Raw genomic sequence first — 19,166 nt, forward strand, 5'->3', positions numbered from 1 at the left:
GGGGTAAAGGGCGACAAGTGAGAGAGAGGTTTCATATTTCACCTTACCGTAGCGCGCTCCCTTCTTATTAGGGATGGTAAGTGTGATGACGCCACTTGAAAGGTCTTTTCTTCTGACCTTCACTGCAAACTAACCTGATACCCTGCCACTAACGGGTGCCACTTTGCGTGGGTTGCATTTCAAAGAAAAAAAGGGCTGGGTGATGGTTTCTTGGCGCTTGTGGCTTCGTGAATGACACATTCCAACATTTGTTTGAAGGTTTTTTGCCTTTGCAAGTCGTTCTGTTAGATTAGAACACATAATTTCGTTTCTTTTATACGACGCTTGAAAGTATTGCTCATAAAACTTTCTCTCAGCTTGATGCTCAGTTTTATCTGTCATAAGTTTTCCAATATGCGACGTAGTTTTCCCTCCGCATCGTCGTCACAGACACACAGGACACCTTTTACCTTACATTTCCGTCTACTACCGTCGCCCACGGTTTGATTGAGTTGAAAATCCAATTTGCCCTGTGCGCCCGGTGGTGTCCCTTTTGCATGCCTTTTCTCTTCCGTTGCTTGCGCGCTTTCCCCGCTTACCCCGTTGGGGGCCTGCGGGCGAAACACTGACAACACAATCTCATGTCGCATAACGATAAATGGTTTATCCTTTCTATTTCGCCTCCATTCCGCGTGACAATAAATACGACCGACAACAATAACGGTTTGCTTGGGACAGAGTCACAACAGTATGACATGTTTAGAGAGAGAAGTGTGTTTTTGTATGTGCGTTCTTGTGTGGGTTGTGTAAGTGTGCCCTTAAACCATGGATCCATAACTCTTGTTAGGCTTTTGCGATATGATGGCGACGATGATGGTGTGCTGTCGTCAGCCGGTAAAGCACTGCAGCACGGTAAAGAAGATACACTTGGTGTCTGCAGTGGCACTAGAACGCGTTTCGTTCGCGTTGCATTGCCCATGCAAATGAGCAACAGAAGCTGCCACAATGAGGCTATTTTTGCGCCTTTCTTTAGGTTGCATTCTAAATGCCGCAGAGAATCGCCCCTTTCCGGTCAGGGCCGATAATAATGATAATAATAATAGTAGCCAAGGCTAGGTAATGTTTGCAGTTGTTGTTAGATAAATGGGCTAGCATTGTTTAAAGCTTTAGTGCTACGGAAGAAATAATCAGTATGCCAGAACTGTGTTTGTTTTTGAGGTTGCTCGTGTGATGTCGCCATTGCTGCTAATGTATGTGCTGTGTTACGCTTTGCTGCTCAGTTTAGATAGCTTTTTTGTCTGTTGGAAGGATCGATACACAATGGAGTAATCGGTAAGCGCACGAGTGCGAACGCGCCTCCGGCAATTGGATCTCAAATCCAAGACATGATTTCGGAATTGGCTTTAAAAGGATTAAAAGCTTTTGTGCTTATTGTTTGAGTGGTCGATATTTGTGCAGAATGGTGGTCGTCTCTTGATATCATAACTTCCCCTTATAAAAGCCTCTGACTCTTCATGAGAAAAGATATCCTGACCACCATAAACACGGAAGCCAAAGACAACACCTACTGGAAGCGGAGAAACCTCCTGAAGAGAGATATAACCATTCTTCGTTATGTGTGCTCAGACGTCATCTTATGGAATATTCATACAATGGCAATGTTACTGCAAGCATATGTCTGCTATTTCTGGACAAGATTGAGATTCTTTTGCAGCTATGGCAGAATTCTGGTGGATGAATCATTCATAAGAAGCTTTTGGTTTGAATCTTCGGAATTGGTTGTCTGGAGCACTTATTGGAAAGTTCATTTAGATTGAAGAGGACTTATCTTAACAATGGAGTGAACAAATATAATCGCTTTCTACTGCAATGTAACTTCCTATTCCATATTTAAATAGATGACTTGCATGTCGGCTTGTCATTTCCTATAAAAACTTTGTCTAAATTAATTCCAAATACGTCTCTGATACCAATGTCACACAAACGTCAGAGAGTCGCCACTGTAGCCTTGCTGGTTCGATGCCCTCGTTTCTCGCCAACATAACGTTCACGTAGCAGCAGCAGGAAGTGTTAAGCGTCTTCTAATTGACCCGTGTCTCACCGTCCCTCTCATTTGAGCGTCCCTTTCAACCTTTGTTTTAACGACTGTAATGTAGAAAAAAGTAAACGGAACTTTGAATATCGTACGGTCATCATCTTACTCTCAAAACCGGTACGGATCACACGGATACAAAGTAGCAACAACGTACGGAGCATAATCAAATCGATGTCACCTGCATTTAAATCCTCCGTTTCTCACTCTACAATCTGTGGAGTTCCCAACATGGCTTGACACGCAAAAAAAATCATCATAAGGCGCCCAGTTTGTCTGATGGAAAATGCAGCATGGTTGTTGCGATCTTCCATAAAAGGCAAATCGGTTTCTGGGCCGTCTGGGGTTGGCTTGGACAATTTACGATTGCTACAGCAGGCCGGTTCGTCTTATATCCGGTGATTTGTGGGATCGTGCCAACCCGTAGACAATGTTGCTTTTGGATGGTGGTGGTGTGTCTGTTTTACGACTCCATCCGCTGGACATTCGCAACATTCGGCCTGGCAAAGGTAGCGTTTTGTCATTTTAATGGTGTATATTTGTTACCCTTCTTGTGGCTGTGCTCTTAATCGCTGTGACTAGGAAAGCTGCTGTGCTGTGTGACTTACCGTTGACCATAGAGCAAACTACTACTTTGAAAGCCATTTTAAACCCTCTCTTATAGGTCATCTAAAGGTCCGGTGTCATGTTGTTCACAAGGTTACCAGATGGGGACTCAAAAATTAAACTCCATTCAAAAGCGCGTCAGTGCCTTATCATCATTGCTTCAGTTTTGTTGTTTTTGTTTTTCTTACTAGATCTCCCATGCATGCGTAACAAAATGAGTGTTTTTGTTGCTATCAACATGACGTCTCGGTGTAATCAGTCCGTGTAGGAAGGAGCGTGAAGGAAAAACGGTTAGCATAACGGATGTGTGCATTTGAACAGAAAATAACATTTAATGAGTCATTTGTTGGGGTTTGCGGTGAGAAGGAAAGCGCTGAGAGATGTAGAGGGAGAGAGAGATGTTAGTCCTCCTCTCTGCAGTCGAATTATGAGCTAATCATCCTTTATCAGTGGGTTGGAGGAATGTAATCAAATTGTTGTTACATCACCACACAAATCTCATGCAAGGGATTCTTTATAACCTTCTGTAAAGTAAGTGATCCTTGTAAGAAACTGAAGTGTGTTATTATTGGAGAAAGATTTGACGGAAGCGCACGTCATCACACGTCTGGTACTGAGAATTGAACCCATGACAGCTTGAAGTAGATGAAATAGAGCACGTCGATTTACCACTACGACTATGCAGACTAACGTAATTCTCCTGCTTATTTTGTAGGTTTTGTTCAGCCAAAACACTAGATTCTAGATTAAAAACTGGTTTCCATCTTCCCCGAAAGAGAAATCGAAAGTAGAATCTCAAGAAGTCAAAACTAGAACATATAAATTAACCCATAAAGTCACCGTTGACAGCAGTTATGCTATTAATGAATTCTTAAAACTAAACACCGACCATAAAACTTCCCATGCCGTCGGAAGCGTTCGATTCTTTAATTCCTTCTTCTTGCATCTTTTTACTCTTCACTTCCGCCTGCTATTACCGTTCGCGTAAACCAGAAGCGTAGCGTTCGTGCCGTCGATTTATCCCCAAAAACAGAACATTCTCAAGTTTATGAAACAAGCGGCAAACATAAATCAACAAATTTCGGGCTAGATATAGTAGTAGCGCATCGCGCGCCCATGTTTTTCCCTGCTCCCCCAGTCAACTGGTCTTGTTTTGAGAAAGGAAGTCGATTTTTCGGAAGTTTAAATCTCACCACTTCCCAGCAAAACAAAAGGCCTGGCCACACGAGGGCCAGATTGGAGTAGTAGGGCAAGTGGAAGGGATAGTTATTTGTTGAGTGTCCGCTTGTAGAGCGACGGTAGCTGGGTTGGCTCGTTCACCATTAATTCGTCTAACGTTGCATCCCCCAAAGCGTCCGGAGTGCCGGGAAGAAGAGGTTTAGCACAAAATGAATGATGACAGGTTTTGCTTCGGCTTTGGCTTCTGGGCCCCGTAGCGGAAAAAGAATAAAGCCATCAGATCAGGGGCTTCTGCGCATAGCTGCGGGTGCTTCAGCTTCTTCAGCACATGGGACGCCTTCAAGGGGATAGTTTCTAGGAAATCCGCTACTTTTTAATGATACATAAAAACTCTACCATGTTCAGCGCTGTTCTTCGTCTGTTGCCCCATTCGGAATTGATCGATGTCATCCGTACATTGAGAGGACATTGCGAAAACAAATTAGCTTTTTTTTGCAAGCTGGAGCTGGAGACTCTTCAGGTCGTTGCACACACAGCACTTGACCGTTCATTATGCTACCCATGATGTCGCTCGAATGCATCCACTGAGTGGGCTTTTGAATGTGAAGCATCCTTCGGGAGGGCTTAGCTACTTGTCCTGACCTAGTATTTAGCTATTTTGTTCCGACTTCCCGGAGCGCTAACGAAGCTCTCTTGCTCGCGCTCTTTCGCTCTATTCTTTGCTGATTGACATCGCAACAGAGAACTGTAAATCAATTATCATTTCAGTTATGCTGCTGCCTGACTGACACGCCGCCGACCGTAGGTATGGGTTCGATGTCGCTTCGCATTAGCTTCCCCGGTTTCGTCCTCGTCCCGGCTTTGGTTGGTGATGCCTCTGATCGATGGAAGAGGGCTTTGGGTGATACTTTTACCAACAATTTACGATCTATAACCATGAGGCCACTGTCACTGTCTGGTCTTCAAATGCGCGCAGCGTAAACAGCGGAATGAGTGCCCGCTCGATCCAATTAATGTATCATCAATCGCAATTAGGGAAAGTGGTTGATATAGTGGGCACTTTTGGGGCTCGCTCATTGCGCGGTCATAGCGGTTAGAAAGTGAGCTCTAGTTGACGGTTTGAATGATTTCATATACGTCCGTACAGAGCCAATGTTGCAATTGAAGTTAATTAATGTTTATACAGCAGCAACGATCTTCGTTCTATTTGGTAATATTAACCCTGTTTTCTCTTTTCATCTCACTTACAGGTAAGAGAACGTGGCGCAATTGTTTGTGGAATCTAATTACGACGAGCTCTGACGTATTGATGGGTGAGGAGCTACAACGAGCTCGAAGCTGTATCGACTGCGATCGTGGTGGTGTTAAGCAACTAGAGGACTAGAGCCGACTCTCATTGGTGCCCATCAATCCGGACGTTCTGTTTATTTAAGAAGCAGTTTCCACGACCGAAATTGCCTCATCTTCACCACAGGATACTTTCCGTTTTGTGCGCGCCACACTCATACAAAATCAACGTTGCATCATAAAGACGGCACAACGACGGCGCCCCCGGTACGATCCATCAACGGATCATTGAAACAGTGAATATTGGTAATTTTTACTAATGCAATGGCCGCATTTCCGCGGCGGCTGAATGTCGGTTACTTTGCTATTTGTGCTTTTATCACTCACACTTGCCATTATCAGTCGTTTGCTTCGATTGTATCATTGTAGGAAATAATCGCTAATGGAGGAGCTGTGGTTTGTGTGGATTTAAATCCTTGCCCCCCTCCCTAAAGCTGTGTGCGATGCTGGGGTTATGCAATCGGCCGTGTGGTGTGCTGCATTCGAGGATCAATTTACGAGAAGATTATGAACGACACCGCGCGTAGAAGGAAGCGTTTTTTTATTGGAAGGAAACGATTGAATTGAAATGCACAGGCCAGCGCTCGGATGTAACCGTTACGGAAATGGAAAACAGCAAAATTGATGATGCACTGATGGACCACCCCAGCGCGCGCGTGTGTGTGTGTTGGGCTTTTCTTTCTGTTTGTTGCTTCCGCTCGGAGTTGAGGCAGAAGCGCTCGGCTTAAACCTGTGAACTCGACACCGCGCTCTCTTTGCGCAGTTGCTTGCGGTTACAAGATGGCCCCAATTTTAACGACAGCCACCCGCCCGATTGCAGCAGTACGCGGGGCAACATCACCATTGCCCAACCCCGTTGATGACTTTTCGGGTGGGTTGGTGGGTTGTTTTGTCGTGGAAAATTGCCGCCATCCTTTGGCTGCAAACCGGGCGTGTGCAACCGGGCGTAACGATTTGGCCCTCTTTCGCGCGGGACCAAAGTGACCGGCGACTCCCTCACCTCGGCAGCGCATCCGCAGCGACTATCTACTCAGTTACCCACTAGGAGTGTTTTGGGGGGCCGGTAGTTATTTTCCTTTAATTTTCACAAATTTCGACAACCGGCAAACGGTTGTTGCTGCGCTGGCTTTCTTTGCGGGGTCGAACAGGCGGTGATGCAATTTTAATGGAGACCTTTCTCCCGCGAGGTGTGAAGATTTGGGTGTCCAACTCCCTGTCGTTTGCTACGCTTTGTTCCGCTTGGTGTTGGTGCATTTATTTTGTCCACAGCAACACAGCTCCCCCAACAAGGGGGAGTGTATATGTTTATTTATTTTCTTTCCTTTCCTGTCCCCAACCTGGATGGCGGCGGACGAACGGATGATTATGATGCTTCATTATGCTCCATTTACTCCATTCTTCGGCTCGGTGGCACGAGTAGGAAACATGAAGGTTGGAGGTTGTAAACTTTCGCCTTCAGATGGGGTTGAGCAAAAAGAAGGGTTGTGTGGAAACACGTTTTGGAACACAAAAAACCCCTCTGAAGCCCCAAACAAAGCGCCACAGTTCATAAAGCGATTCATTACGTTTAAGTGATGGAATCATTACGCGAAGTCTTGCGCGGGTTTTCTCTAATGTTAGTTTCATTTGTTCGTGCGATGTGATTATGGAGTATTGGATGTAGTGTTTGATTGTTAATAAGAGGCACGAACTAAAGCGTCGCCCGAGAGGTGTGGCTTTTAATTAGAGCATCCATCCATTTCACAACTGGTCATGGTGCACAAACTGCGAACAATATTGCACCAACCAATGGCGATGATGGCGGTGTGTAGGTGGAGGAAACCATCACCAGCCAATGCTGCACCACTCGAACAGTTGTGTGGGAAATGGAGCCGGCTCTAATGAAGTTTTGAAGTTTGAAGGAAAACTGTGAAAAGTACATTGCTAAACATCACAACAACACGTTCTCTGTTGACGCCAAACTCCCCCCGCACAAACAACCACAACAACATCAATCTACGCAATCCATAATTTCATTCTGACCTCGTGCCGCACACCCAATAACCCCCGGCCGCAAGACGCAGAGCACCAGTAGAGTGTTTGTGTTCGTGTGTAGTTTTCGGTGAATCTTGTACCCGCAGATCGGGCCGGCCTTAAGTGAGTGGTCTTATTATCCACTTAAAAGTAGCCGCCGATACAGCCGCCGGGCGAACCATTTTGCAATACACACCAATACCAGCATCGGCCACCATATTTCCGCGAGATCCCTTTTTTCATGCTGTGTGCAGCATTATTTTGCGTTCCAAGTGTGTGTGTTCGCCGATGTTTTCGTGTGTGGAGAAGGTTTATGCTGCTGGTTCGTGGCTGACTGATTTTGGACTGCTGCGAGCGTTTCGTTGCAACGTTGCCGTACTTCTGGATGCATCTGATTGAATTGGCTGGTTTTATTGAGTGTGAAAAGGAGAATTATCCAATAAGAAAGATAGACAGATTTTACTTACTTACTTACTTATCCGGCGCTACAAAACAGATTTTAAAGCAATATAATGTAATTAGATTTTATAACACCAGAAGCATCAGAGCGAATGGCAAAAGGGAATTCCTTTTTCTAAAATAAACGACACAAAAAGATCAGAAGATATGAGAGTAAGATCGCGGCTGGTAGCTTAACTGCACATCGTGGAGACCGGGGGGGGAGAGGGTTAATATGTTTTATGCACTATCTCGCATCACGCCTCTTGACACTGTGCGCACAGATCCCGGGACGCGACGCGGCCGGCTGCCCCGGGACGGACGAGGGAACCACGTTATTTATAAATATTCATGTTTGTGTTTACTGTCTGTGATGCCGGTTTCTTGTGGCAGATATGTTAGACGCTACCCGCTTTTCCCTCACGCAAAGCCGCATATGGTCAGCCATTGAAGCATAGAGTTCGTGCGTGTGCGTGTGTTTGGTTGTATGGTTTATGCGCTGAACGTTCATCTGGAGATAAAGAACGTATCCGCGCACAGGCACACATGATCGAGTGCGAGCTACTGGATGATAGGAGCAGAAAGCCTTCTGGCGTGCGTGTCTGTGTCTGGTGGTGCGTGTGGAAAACATTCTTTGCCACTCGGCGGCGGTTAACATTGGCGTTGTTCCAATCCGTTGGCTTAAGCTACACGACAGTACGCGCACGAGATCGTGAGGAGCAGAGATCGTGTGCCGGTCGTAATGCACGGTAATGATGGTGCATTTTTATGCTAGATATGATTCTTGTTTGTCCTGGATTACTTAATGGGTGGACTGGTAGAGGAGCAGGAGGCTCTACCACAATAGCTCCACAGTGCGTTCTAAACCATGTCAAACGGGGCAAGCACTAACACTAACGAGAAGGTTCGTGCGGTGCGTTTGCTATAAATGAATGTTTAATTTAATTAGCTGCACAAGACGGACGCAGCACCACGCGGATACGCACATGCGGCGGGAGTACGCGTCAAACGCCGATCCACCGAATCCTCCCGCTTCCAAAACGGTGGCGGCGGCGGCGGGTCCATTTCGCGGATTGTTTCAAGCTACGAAGTCGCCCCGCGAAGTTGGTGCTATTATTAGGCCGCGGCGCAAATGAGTGGACCCCGTACAGCGAGCGAGCAGTCGACGTTTAAAGCCCTCTTAAATCGAGCCAAGCAGCAGAGCGACGGAGTGTGTTTGATGTTGTGCACTGGTTGTTCCCTTTTGCTCGTGAAGCGGGGCAACTTTTTCGGGAAGATTCATGGAGAAGCATGGGAGCCATAATTGATATGAGTTATGATAGTTTCGAGTGCAGTTCCGAAGGTAATTGGTTTGAACTTTTCGGAAGCCATTGGACCCGGGAAGTCCCTCCTTACGTTATTGCGGTGGCCTTTTGAGAGATTTCTCACCGCCCAAGTTGTTGGGGGAGAAGTACAGTTTACAGCCTCTTGTGTGTGTGGGTTTTTTTTTGGTGGAGAATAGCATAACAACGTCCTCCTCTTATTCAGCTGCACTCCGAATCTTAAGTGCTTTCGAATACTGACTCCCCCGAATACGGCGTTTTGGCTTGGCGAAGGTGTGTGTGTGATGATTTATCGTTTGAATGGGAGCGAACCGTTTTGATAATGTGAATATGCGGTAGTAGCAGTAGAGTAGAGGGTTTTATTTCCTAATCTACTGTTGGAGCTCGTAAAACGAAAGGCATAAAAATGGCGCAGAAGAAACGCACGCGGGAGATACGCGCAGTTGTGGAGCTAATCGGTTGAGATTTGAAATGACCGTGAGAGCTGCAGGCTTTATTTGTTGGAACTCTCTTGTTTAGGTGTGATTGGTGGTCATTTTTTTGGGGGGAGGGGGGGGGGGGGAATGAGTTTTGTACGGAAGAAGATACGGCCAAGAATTAATTACCATTTTAAAGGCTAATTTCGAATAAACGGTAGTTTTTGTGTCACAAATTATGAGGTGTTGAGAGAAACAGAGGCTGGATTAAGATTTTGAGATGAGATTGTGTACGAACTCCACACGATTCATATCGCTGGTGGTTAGCGTTAGCGAACATTTTTGGGAAAACACTTCCAATTAGTGTTGAGCTGCACAACGAAAATTGAAACCACTAACCAATGATAAATCAACCAAACCGTGAAGGGGTTAAAAGGCTTCGCTCATTATCCTCCTCGTCGTCCGGAAACTCCAATTAGTTCGATTGCTCACACAACCACCATCACCATTCGATACATCAATAAAATGATGTTTTATTGCCAGTGAAAGTCACACTTGCATTTTTAATAACCCCCCTTTGAGGAGGGGAAAGGTCTAGCTTGTGCTTGCCCGTGTGTGTTGTTCACCTTTACAATAATTCGGCAATGGGTTTTACGTACGCCCAAAATAATAATAAAAACACAACTCCTATATGGCTGCAATCCACACGTGCCCCTCTCTTTTAACGACGGGAAGCCGACGGTGGGGGAAGTTAAAACAGTAACTACACGGTAGAGCTAAACCACGGGAAAGTAAAAAAAATGAGACAGGGCAGAAAAATTAAGCTGCTCAAATCCTTCCTTCAGCTTCCTTTCACGCTCTGTTTTCTTGTTAGTTATTGTGTGTGTGTGTAATGACTTCGTATGTACACCCGCGGTGTGTGGTTTATTGGTATCAGTTTCACTTTTGTCCACGTGTTGCTGGAGGATGTAAGGTGGGAAAAGCACAGGCTGGTGGAGACATGTTGTTTTTATAATGTTCGATTACTTATGTGAACATGTGGGCTCTGTGGTACGAAAGCGCCCCTCAGTCAGTCTCACTGTTACACGATACGATCTCACATCGGGCTGTGGGTCTATAGAGTAGTGTAGTAGAGGCACTTGCTATAATCAACAGACCATAAATTAATGCTGCCCGCTCGTGGCCCGAAAAAGGTTAATAGATGCTCGCACATTAGGAAGCGTTTTGGCTGCGGACTTCTCTGATGGACCACTGACCTTCATCATTGCTGATCCGTCAATCAACCCTGCCTTAAGGGAGTGCAAAACAAACCTCAAAGCTGATTGGTACGTTCGATAGGAGGGTGAGTTTGAGTGTGTGTTGGATCTGTGCAAAGTGCCTCGCGCCGCGGTACGGTTAACGATTCGCCTTGAGTCACTATTTTCGGAAGCCTTCTTTTCGATTCCACCGGGTTGAAGGACGCTTGTAGAGAGACCCGACAACGGTGGAAGGGAGCGAGTTGTTGCTAAAATGCTTCTTGTGTTGTTTTTATTGGAGAGATGTCTTCCTAACGAAAGCCCATGGTATCTTGCTGCTGCAGCTGGTACCCTTTTCATTCGCAACTGCCTGATTCGCATGCAGATCTGGTCCGTTTCTGTGTGTGTACGGGACACGTTGTTTACGGAAAACGGGGGCTAGTTGTGAAAAGGTATCGATTTACGGGGCTGAGTTCTCGCCCGGGTTGTTGTACGTGACACAGGCGGGCTCTCAAGTAGGTCAGACGTCTTCCACGCGCTCCTCTCTCGCGTGCTCACTCGCTCTGTTGGGCAGCTGGACCTACCCTAACCTCAATGTCCGGGAGATGTCCGGCACGACGGCGCAGCGTGCGGTGTACTTTCTTCTTCGCCTCGCCGCTGCTACAGTTGCTACAGAAAAAAACCTAAAGAAAGAAACAGTTGGGTCAGTGAGAGTAAACGCGCCCGTGTGTGCGTGTATGTCAGTGAAGGGTGTGAAATCAATTATCACAAGCGCGAATCGTGATTGGAACACTTTCGACCCCCAGAGAGATGTTGTAAACTGTTGTGCTTCTTTCCATCCGGACTCCACCAGGTCAGCAGCAGCCATGTGGAGCAACCACCGATGGCATTTACTTACCTACTGAAGGCCACACCTGAAGCAGGAAAAGAGCGGTCGTCTTGTGGCTTGTGTTTGTTTTTTGGTGTTTTCATGACTCAGCTCTGCCGGCGTCGAGCGATTGTTCCTTGCGAGGAAAAGGTGAACGGATAGGATTGATTACGCACGGGACGCGAGAGTCGAAAGTTGGACGAAAATAGTTCACCAAGCCGTCGTTAGTGCAAGACTAAATGAGTGCAAGAATGTCATCCTTCCTCCTTCTGTGTCTTTGTACGGTGCGGCGGCAAAATCCGATTAGAAGCGGAGTCTCAGTCTTGCTGTCGCCAGTGACAGTTTTCTTTTATTTTCCGTTTGGTATTTGGGCTGTCTTTCCCAGTCTCCCCCTTCCCAGTTCCCAGGCAGAAGCGCAATTGCAGCAATGTCTGGTCAATGTCTCAACCTCCGGCGAAGCAAGGTACACACTGCTCGGTGAAGGTTCCGCCCGACCGAGTGGGGCATGCGTTCGGAACGATTTTTCTTTTCACCGTACAATATCAAAAAGCAATGCAGAGCATACAAATTCAAGCTACAAACTACTAAACTGCTGGTTGCAACTGCACACAGCTGCAATCGGTAGAAGCGTGCTTTCAGTACAATTTTTCGGGACGAATCGAAAACTTTGCGATTTCTTTGTTCGGCGCTTTGCTGCCATTGGCGCCAGCGACGAAGGTGACTGGTAGTTTTGCTTGCCTTCCCCCTGGCCTTTCCAGTGTGGCAATCTGATTAAGATCAGCAATAGCAAGAAGACACGAGGCGCAAATGGCAATGTAGGTCAGAAAAGTTTTATCCGACGCTTCGCCTCTGCGGCGCAACTTTTGCACAACTTACTACGAACGAGCGGGCATTGAAACGCAAACGAAGTTATAGTTGGGCTCCAATATTGGATTGGGATTGATTGAATCGATTGATTTAAATCAATGAAATTAACTGCTCGAGGGAGCAGCAGCGCGCGAATGTAAACGCCGATCGTTGGTTTCGGATTGAAATTGGGATTTGAAATATGACAAATGGGGTTTAAAGGTACGAAATGATGGTTGTTTATGTTTGATCCTAGTCACGGCACCAAAAATGTATAGAAGAGCTATTTCTAGGCTACTGCTCTGCTAAGTGACCTTTCCAAACTCCCCACTGAATGCAATTTTCTTCGGCAAGCAACCACAACACTCTCTGCTACAAGTTATTGCACTCGCAAAACTCTTTCCGCTCCATTTCGGCATTCCGTTCGCATTCCAGAGCCAAAGTTGCAAAAGAGCCAAAATAAACCGCTCGCTGCTACAACCCCTCTAACGCTGTTTGTCTATTTGTGTGTGTGTGTGTGCTTGCAGCTCTTGTGGCGTCCCAAAAATCACCATCGCTCTCCTCCCTGTGCAGAGCATATATTTTTAATGCACAAACACACCGCGGGACCCCCATCATCACCTTTTGAACGCCACGCAGTTTAGGTGTGTGTGAGTTAGTTCGGTCGAAAAAAGAACAACTTGCACCATCGAAATGCATGCACAACCAACAGGCCCACACAGATTTATGCTGTGGCGGTGGATTTTTCAGTCGGGACGTGTGTTGTGGTCGCGTGGATCGTGCTACCGTCGTAACCGTGTAGCGTAGAAGCATTTTCGTTATGTTGAAGCGGAGAGACACTGCCGCTTCTGGCAGCGTTCCATCTGATGGTGTCTCTTGCCATCCCCGACATCGAGCGAAAGAATGTTGGATGACACCGAAAAATCTGGTTGCCCGAAAAATTATGAACCATTTTCTTCCGGCCTTTGTGTGCCGGTGGGAAAGCTATTTATTACACTGTTTCTGTGTGCCGAAACAGAGACCAAACACGCGTAAATGGTCACATTCAATGATGGATGTAGAAATATCCTGGTCACGGCATCACCAAGCAGCCTGGTTGTTGTGAAGTTGGACGAATTTTAACGTGAACGACATTTAGTGCGTTGATCGGGTGATCGTTTGCTAATCCTTGGGTGTATTATGATCTGCGTTTCTTTTGACAATTTCAATCCAAACAATCAACGTAATTGGTAATTTTCAATCATCAACCCGCAATCATCACATTTTTCTCGCACATTGCATGGGCAATTAAAGGATTATGCATGTAATGGTGTTTGCATGTTTTTTTGCGTCATTTCACGTTCCCCAACTCAACTTGAACGCATCTCAAAGATCATCATCAATTCAAGCCCATCAGTTATGCTTGTTTGCCCCTGCCTGCTGCCCCCGTGCCACTGATGCTGATGAAAGTTTATGTCGGTTTTATTGCCATTAAATTGTACCACAAACACCACATCGGTGCGAGGCGGCGCGATTTCAATTCTGATTAGTTAGCAAAAATTTCGGAGTTTCACGGACGGGGACGACACACTGTTTTCAATTTGTCAAACAAGTGTGAGCACAAGTGTATGCATGCTTGTGAGCAAGGAGGAACAAGGCGCACTATCACTTAACAACACCGCATGGCAGAAGGTCCAATAAGAGAAGAGAGTGTACACACAAATGGGCAATAAAAATATGCCAGCGGGAGGCACTTTTAAATTGCACAACAGTGCACACACCACACCGTACAATGAATGAAGTAGAGTTTATGCTAATTATATCACCCACCCCCCGTTATTTTGCGTTTTTTTGGTGAATGTCGGTCAGCTTCGAAGGAATGGGGGATGCGTTTGTTCGGGGGCTTTATGGTTTTATAATAAGGAAAGTGGTTTAAATTATGTGCCACCGTAAACACGGATATGATACGCGTGTTAATTCAATTATGTTTGCTCAATGGGGGAGGTTTTGGCGAGGGCAAACAGAACCGTAGAGAGGAAAAAGGCCACTTTAGTACTTATAATAGTTAAACAGCATTTTACATTGGAAGGAAAACTCTGATCTCTGGTCCCATATCGTGGTGAGTGGGGATTGTTTTTTTGTCTGTGTGCTTACCGGGAAATGGTCCACTCCATATCGTTTTCCTTTCCACGCGGGCTGTGCAGCGCTTTAATGGCGTTCCATATCACCGGTTTCACGTGCAGCAGGGGCTTCCTTGCTGCCTTCGACAGGCGCACACACGGCAGGGAAAGTCTCCACACGCTGCAGACCACGCTGCATTTAGTGGCAAGATTTGGTGCAGTAGCAGCAGCAGCAGCAACTACTCCCATTGGCCATTATCGGGGTTTCGGGCCCTATGGCTGACCAAACCATTTTACTTCGCTACCTTTCCACCCAAAACGCGATCACCCACCGACCAAGACGGGCGTAACCGTGCTGCGGCGGCTTTAATTGTTGGGTTGCCTTTTCTTGCCTTGCCGCTTCCGCTTGATTCCGTTTATCTGCGTTTGGTGTGGGGTGTTTTTTTTTTGTTGTTTAGTGTAAGTAAGGTTGGCGGTGAAAAGCAAGGGGGTTGCCGGTAATAATTTTCCTCTCCGTCAAAGCGCACACTGTCCGTCGTCTGACTTTTACGTACCGGTTGGACAACGTAAGCTGCAGCTCAACCTAAAAAAAAACACGAAAAAAACGTCAGCGGAAATGGAGCTTTTCATCAATATTAGACGTTTTTTGTGAGTGAATGTGTGTGTTTTTGTTTGAATGAAAAATGTGGTAAATTAAGTGCGATTAATTTTTTGCTGCTGCTGCTGCTGAGGAGGGTGGTTTTTTTCGTTAATATTGTTTTTTCAACATTTCTGTTTGTTACTGTGCTTTTCGTTTTCTTTTAGCAGCAGCAGCAGCGGAGCCGTCCGTGCTTAAACGCTTGAATGATTTGGTTTGATTTTGGAGCCTTCTTGAAGCGAAACCACTACACAAACCCAGACAGACTCAGGCAGCGTTTTCACAACGATTTTTGGGGGGAAGGTGGTACGAATTTGCTAACAGTAGTTTTTGTGTTCAGCCACCGTTGTGTGCGTGTTTTAAAGTTTTGTGCAAGAATAGATTAAGTGCAGTGCTTCGTGGACGGTAAGAAGCCTCAGCACAGCTGCAGCACATGCGTCACAATCGAATCGTCGGTGTGGTGTTAGTCGGTTGGAACGGTTTCGGTTGTCTGGAGTTCTAGAATGTTGGTGATGATTTTGAGACATTCCTTGGTGGTGGAGGTTTGGCATTAGGTTGGCGGTGTGTGTCCATTATGTTGCTGTTGATAATTTAAACGACACGTATTTCCGGCAACATGTGTGTAACTTGCTGTTGGTGGTTTTACGATGGCGTGAACGGAATCGAACGGGGCAGTAATGGAAGCTTTTAATTGTTCGCACCTTTGTTGGGGTTTGTTTTGATTCCTTTACACTTTTTTTGCTATATATTTAGGTATTAGAAAGCTCATTTGAAGGTAAACAATTCTATCAACATCATGAACAACAACGCATAATACTCACGATCGTTAGCGAGAACCTTCTAAAAATAGCAACCAAACTAGAAGATAACAAACAGCTTCTCAGCATGATATCCTTTCCATTGTAAGAGACGTCAGACCTCATGGCGCCACTTCTATTTTTTGCCAAATCCTTCACAAAGCAAAGCACCCGATGGTGGTGGTACTGCTGATGGACTTTCCAAGACTGTTTGTGTGAGCGTTCGGAGCAAAGACTTCCCATCAAAAGAAGCAAGAATTCTTCAGTGTACACACACAAAACACTCCTTCCCTTCTAACAGACACTTCAAATATGCTGCTTTATTTCTTACTACGTTTACCGGATCTCCAACTTTTGTTTATACATTCACAGAGCTCTACTGGTACTGTTCACATGTGCTTTTTTCCTCCACCGAAAGGAAAGTACGGTTGGTTGGTGTACTGCCTCCGCTCATGCCGCGGATCATGCGTCGAAAATTAATCAGCTAAAGAGACTGCCTTTCCTGTTTATGCTTCCACGTGCTGGTGCTGGCAAAGGGAGGTGAAGCGTACCATCCAGCGATTTACAGCAAACAAGAGCCGCCTAAACGCCAATTGTGTCGGCAAAGAGGCATTGACACTCTCGGCAGGGTGTTGGTGGTGGTGGTGGTTGAGTACGAATGCAATTGTACTGCGTTGCATCTTGCATTCATTTATTTTGCTGCTGCTGCCTGCTTAAAACCGGAAGGAAATACTGTCTACTTAAGGGCGACAATCAAGAAAGACTTTTCCTGAAGAAGAGTCTCTTTCTCTCTCTCTCTTTTGCGCTTCCTCTAGATCTTCCCGTTGGTGGTTTTGCATAATGACACGGCACAACCGTTTGGTCGGTGTTTGAAGTGTTTTTTATGTAGACATTCTTTGCTGTAGAAGAAAATTAGTTAAAAGAAGTTTTACCGCAGGTAGTAGGAGCTGTAAGGAAAGAATTCTATTTTTGTGTATGTTACGTTTTTATTGTTTCCCACTTTCTCGCTTCTTTTGCATATTTGCTAGTCGTGCATATTCATGTGCTCGAAAAAAAGCTGTTGTCATCTACAATTTGTTTTTTATCGTCACTTTAGTCCACGCGCGGGAATTTTCTCCACCACCGGAAGCATAGAGGAAAGAAGTAGTATTGTCCACTAGCGACTGCGGCCTGCTCTCGACAACAATGCGCATTTTAATCCACTTCTGTTGCACATGGAGTGTCGTTTTTTGTTTTGCTGTTGTGCGGTGACACTGTTCTGCATGTTTTGCCAAGTTTTCTCGCTTTCCAGCGTAGTAGAAAGGCAATGTATACAAAAATTGGATACCATTTTCCATAGATACATTTTTTTCTCCCCGCTCCCACTCAACCCTGCTCGCTGCATGCGACCAAAACCGGTGGATTTGGCATTTAGCTTGCAATGAATAGTGCAGCAAATACTCTTCTGTGTGTGGTGTGTGTGTGGTCGGTACGAGAAAGGAGGAAGAACAAGTTTTAAATGTTGGGCAGTGTGCAGTTCCAGCGCGGTGGTTGGTTGCGGCTGTTGGTTGGTTGGTGTAGCATAAAACATAAAGCGACACCGGTGGAACCGGCACATGGAAAGCGGCGAAAAACGTGACTACAATTAGTGCACGATTTGAATCGCTGTTGCTGTTGCGATTGTCATTCGGTTCGGTCTTTTGTGAGCGGCAAGTGTTGTCTGTTCGTTGTTCGTTTTTTTTTGTTTTTGTTCGAGCTGCCTACCGAAGGGTGTGGGTTTTAAGTGTGCTCTTGTGAATGTTGTGAACTCACTACGTGGTCGTTGTTTAACATCTACTTGTGGTACGTGCGGTGTGGTAAGTGCAAAACGATTGGGTATTTGGGGACGGAAACGACCTGGAGCTTATTTGGGTACATCTTTTCAAGTGTTACAGTAGAACTCGCAGATGAAGAAAGTAAACTTCACTCAAACACACACCATTTCGTTGTAACATCGTAGAAGAAATGCCTAAAGTGGCTTAAAGACCACTCAGGTTGTCTCGGTTGTATAACGACACCAAATATGGCAAAACACCAAGGTGTCTTTATTAAGGAGGTGAATTGTTAGCGCGTTTTCCGGGCGCCATCATTGAGTATTGTTATGTCAAATCGCATACAATTTTCTATACCCCCCTACAGCCCTCCCCGATTTTAATACCGGAGCCCCCAGTATTGTTATGTCAAGTCGTGAAATGTCAATTTGCTCTGAAGCACTTCACCTCCTATTATCCATACACCTTGGCAAAACACGACTCTGAAACGTCATTTGAAAGTGTTTGTGTTGTCACTCTTTGTGTGTCTCTGTTCCTATCGGCTCGGTAAAGCTATTTAGAGCACACGACGATGCAATATCATCTCACTTATCTTGTTTGAATGTGAGTTTGTTATAGCTTTTCTAGACTGGATTGTGCAGGTTTAGTGTAATGACGTGTATTTATTTTATTATATCTTAGGATCACCATGTACAACCAAGAGTTCGTCGTCTGCTCCACTGAGAACGGGTTAATCTGATTGAACCGAATTAAAATCGCACTGCCCATCCCATAGCCCCATGCAGAACCTTTTTCATCTCAACAACGAAAGCCATCTCTCGGCGGCTAACTACCGGAAGTAGTCACAAAAGCCAGACACGGTCACTAACCTCCGCTGTTTTATTCGAAAGGCAATAAACCCAGCACACGACGAACCAGCACCAGCTGGAAAAGCAAACCACCAACCCTGAATGGATTACTTTTATTTGCAGCAAATCCAATAAACCAAGCACACACCGCGTGGCGCTGTCTGTCAAGTGTGCTGTGTGTTACCATTTTAATGGTCGATGAATTGGAACGCACCTCTCGGCTTCATTGATCTTCGGTTAAGCAACATTGTTGCCTAAATGAAGGTATGGATGGACACGCCGACGACCAGCTACTGTACAACTACTACGCTCCCCAACATATGATGGACACGCGTACATTAAATATTCTGCTACGCTCTCAACATCGTTTTGCATGATGTAAATCGCGTGCGGCATGTTTAGAAAGGCTTGTATGAGAGTGTTTCTTTTTTGCTGCTGCTGCTGCTGCTTTTTCCACAAAAGGTTCGGATTAAAACCAGTTGTTCAGCGGGCGGAAGTAAGACCCGATGATCCATTCGCTGGTGGTTTACTGTGGTGGAAAGCCGGCCAACAAAAGTGCTGTTTGTCGTCCCCCCGAAGCGTTTTGGGACGGAAGCATACCGGTTTATGCGCTGTGTGTCCCATCTTTCACCTACCGAACAAGCTGCTGCTGCT

At 45.8% G+C, this 19,166-nt stretch overlaps 1 protein-coding gene across 1 annotated transcript in view; it reads left to right on the forward strand.

Annotated features, from left to right (window-relative positions):
- The window catches only part of LOC120948878 (uncharacterized), a 43,937-nt gene that overhangs the window by 3,009 nt on the left and 21,762 nt on the right, over positions 1–19,166 (forward strand). The gene's annotated exons all lie outside the window — the stretch shown is intronic.

The sequence above is a fragment of the Anopheles coluzzii genome, chromosome 2 (genome assembly GCF_943734685.1).
Source record: "Anopheles coluzzii chromosome 2, AcolN3, whole genome shotgun sequence".
NCBI lineage: Eukaryota > Metazoa > Arthropoda > Insecta > Diptera > Culicidae > Anopheles > Anopheles coluzzii.